This window comes from Nuphar pumila, chromosome 1, assembly GCF_984573655.1.
Source record: "Nuphar pumila chromosome 1, dmNupPumi1.hap1.1, whole genome shotgun sequence".
Taxonomy (NCBI): domain Eukaryota; kingdom Viridiplantae; phylum Streptophyta; class Magnoliopsida; order Nymphaeales; family Nymphaeaceae; genus Nuphar; species Nuphar pumila.
In genome coordinates this window covers 50950223-50954018 of record NC_143249.1, presented here as the reverse complement: position 1 = coordinate 50954018, position 3796 = coordinate 50950223, and the positions used below count along the sequence as shown (strand labels likewise).

At 46.0% G+C, this 3796-nt stretch overlaps 1 non-coding gene across 1 annotated transcript; it reads right to left on the bottom strand.

Annotated features, from left to right (window-relative positions):
* Positions 1 to 994: 994 nt before the first annotated feature.
* On the bottom strand, positions 995 to 1095 carry LOC149848916 (small nucleolar RNA R71). Its single transcript, XR_016426539.1, has one exon. It is a non-coding gene; the product is annotated as a small nucleolar RNA R71 (small nucleolar RNA).
* Positions 1096 to 3796: the final 2701 nt, after the last annotated feature.

The following is a 3796-nucleotide window of genomic DNA, read 5'->3' as shown; positions in this document are numbered from 1 at the left end:
CTTGTGTGAGCCGGTTTTTATTATTTGGTGTTTGGCTTTCACTGGATTTTCATTAAAAATATTGTTTTAAAAAGAGTTTTCAGAAAACTCACACCAAATTTTGGCGTCGTTGCCGGAGAACGGTGAAATACTAGTATTCACTTTATTGCCTTGTGTTTGTTCTCGTATTTATAGGTTATTAGTTTAATTCAGTTCTTTAATTAGGATTGTTTAGTTTGCTTTTCGCATTTAAGCTTAGAACCACATGTGTGTGCATACCGTAGAGATGAGCTTACTTTTCTGCACAACCCACCCATTAGGATCCCCTTAGAAGTGAATGTGTATGATTGGTACCGTGCACATAGATTTAATTTTCGTACATTCTCTACTGAGTGCAACTGCGTGGTGGTTGTTTATTTTTTGTTTTCAGTATTTATTTCTGTTACTCGCTTTCTGGTTTATGTGGTTTGGCCGCTAGCGCGTTAGTTAGGTAGAAAAACTCAATTTAGGATGGTTGTTGCACCGGTCTACCCTTTGGTGCATGCACGTGCGACGTTCGCTTGAACCTAAGCTTGCCGAATTTGTTGAGGATCCCGAATCTTTCTTTAGGAGAGCCCATCAATCCAGCCCCATGGCTAAAGATCAGCAGTTGATCTGTCCTCTTAGGGAGTACTTCATGCCCAACACATACACTTATGCCTCCTGCATCACAAGACCTGATGTGGGAGCGAACCATTTTGAAATCAAGGCCAGTGTCATCCAGATGTTACCCTCCTTTTATGGCCTTAGCATCGAAAACCCATACCGTCAACTCGACGAATTTCTCGAGATCTGCTCTATGGTGCAGATCAATAATTTTGGAGATGACGCGTTAAGGTTGGCGTTATTCTCCTTTTCATTTAAGGATAAAGCTAAGCATTGGCTGAAGGCCCTCGATACAGTTCAAATTACCACTTGGGAACATATGCAAAGGGAGTTTTTAAAGAAATACTTCCCAATTGGTAAGACGAACCAGTATCGAAAAGCCATCACTAGCTTTTCACAGATCGAGGGAGAAATGTTTCATGAAACGTGGAAGAGGATGAAAGATCTTCTCCACAAGTGTCCCCATCAATAGGTGCCCCGCTTGCAACTGGTGTAATATTTTTATGATGGTCTCACTGAGAAGAACCGTCAAATGGTTGACGCTGCCTGTGGGGGCACTTTTATGCTCAAAAGTGAAGATAAAGCATGGGCCCTTTTTGAGACCTTGAGCGAGAACTCCATGCACCATACTTCTGCTTCACGATCTGAGAGGGTCACACCTGTGCAAGATGGCGCGAAGAAGGCCGGTATATTCGAGATAGGGATGCACCTTAAGTTACAAAACAAGGTCGACCAACTGTCCTAGAAATTGGATCAGCTGTTGTCAGGTCCCTCTCCAGTCCTACAGGTGTGTGCGCTGTGTGCTAGCCCTGCACACCGTGTTGTTGATTGCTCCGTTGCGCCACAGTACCCTGAGTTTGTTCAGGAGCAAGCTCAGATGACACAGAGTTTTGCTAGGCCTGCACCCAATCCATATTCCAGTACATATAACCCGGGCTGGCGGAACCATCCCAATTTTTTATGGAGAAATCCACAAGCCCAACCTCCCAACCCTTCCCAGAGCCAACCCAGGCAAGGCGGTTATGCACCTGGATTTCAGAGAACCAGCTACCCTTCAGCTCAGCCTACTTATAGTCAGCCCCAGTCCCAGAAGCCCTCGTCCAGCCACTCCTTTGAGGACAAGATGCTGCAAGCCTTTTCGGATATCGAGGAAAATCTGAGCTCCCATACACATTCTATTGCAAAGCTTGAGACACAAATGGGACAACTCACCGAGGCGTTTAGCAGGCGAAGTGAGGGGGCTTTACCTAGCCAACCGATGGTGAACCCTAGGGGTAAGGAGCCGATGCATGGCCTGCATATGACAAATGCCCATCAAGAGTAGGCTCAAGCGGTAATCACCCTTAGGAATGGGAAGCAATAGCAAGCGAGGGAGGCTGCAGAAGAAAGAGAGAGAACGAGTGAGAAGCAGCTCTTCCCTGCCGTCCCACCTCAGGAAAGCGAGAGGGCTCTACCAACTGAGCCTTCAAAGTCCTATACTCCCAAAGCCTCCTTTTCTGAGGCGCTAGAGAGACCGAAGTCATTAGGCAAACATGGAGTGAATATGCAAGAGATGCTTGAGATATTCAAGCACGTTCAGATAAACCTCCCCTTGCTTGATGTCATTCAGCAAGTCCCTGCATATGCAAAGTTCCTAAAGGAGCTTTGTACGCAGAAAAGAAAGTTGAGGTCACAAGTGTCGAAGAAGATATACTTGACTGAGCAGGTGAGTGCGGTGTTGCAGCACCAAATCCCACCAAAGCTTAAGGATCCAGGGACTCCAATTATTTTGTGTGTCATAGGAGACATCACTATTGAGCGTGCATTGCTCGACCTTAGGGAAAGTGTCAATATCTTGCCGGGTTTCTTTTATGACAAATTTGAATTAAAGGAGATGAAACCAACACCTATGACTCTGCAGCTTGTAGATAGATCAATCAAGGTCTCGCAAGGGATTCTGGAAGATGTTCTAGTCAAGGTAGAGAACTTCTACTTCCCTGTCGACTTCATCATTTTAGATATGGAGGGAGTTAATGATATGCGACAGACCCCCATCATTCTTGGACACCCCTTTCTGGCCACTGCCAATGCATGCATTAATTGTCGCACAGGCGCGATGGATGTCTCATTTGACAACAGGAAGATGAGGTTGAACATTTTTCATGCGACAATGGGACCTGCCGGCGATGAGGCTTCTTTCGAGGTTGACTTCATTCAGGACCTGGTAGAAGCAGAGCATACCTGGTTATTGAGTGATCCACCTCAGAAGGAGGTTGATGAATCACTTGAATAAGATTTCCATGGGTCGATAGAGAGTTAGACAGGTGATCTGAGTTGGACCTGGCACTTCCAGCCGCTTCCTGAATTGACAAAAAAGTCGGCCCGACCGTCCATAGAGAGTCCGCCTGAGCTTGAGTTGAAGCCCTTACCGGCCACACCCAAGTATGCCTTCCTAGGCAATAATCAGACTAACCCCGTCATTATTTCTGCAGACCTCACTGACACACATGAGTGCCAGCTTTTACAGGTCTTGCACGAGCATAAAGATGCGATTGGATGGTCGGTGGCAGATCTGAAGGGGATAGACCCCTCCTTTTGCATGCATCTGATTATCATGGATGAGGGGGCTAAACCCTCAAGAGAGGCGTAAAGGAGACTAAATCCCCATATAAAGGAGGTGGTAAAGAAGGAGGTAGTCAAATGGTTGGATGTTGGGATCATTTATCCCATCTTCGACAGTCAGTGGGTGAGCCCTACCCAGATTGTCCCCAAGAAGTCTGGGCTCACTGTAGAGATGAATGAAAAAGGAAAAAGTGTCTCCATGAGGACTACCACGGGATGGCGAGTTTGCATAGATTATAGAAAGTTGAACAGTGCAACTAGGAAGGATCACTTCCCTTTGTCGTTCATCGACCAGATCATGGAGAAACTCGTGGGCCAGCAGTATTTTTATTTCCTGGATGGTTATTCAGGATACAACCAGGTGGTCGTTCATCCCGAGGACCAGAAGAAGATGACGTTCACCTGTCCATATGACACTTTTGCTTATAGGAGAATGTTGTTTGGGCTCTGCAATGCCCCATCAACATTTCAGCGGTACATGATGGCAATTTTCTCACATATGATGGATGATGTCCTTGAGATTTTCATGGACGATTTCTCGGTCTATGGCTCTTCATTTGACGATTGTCTC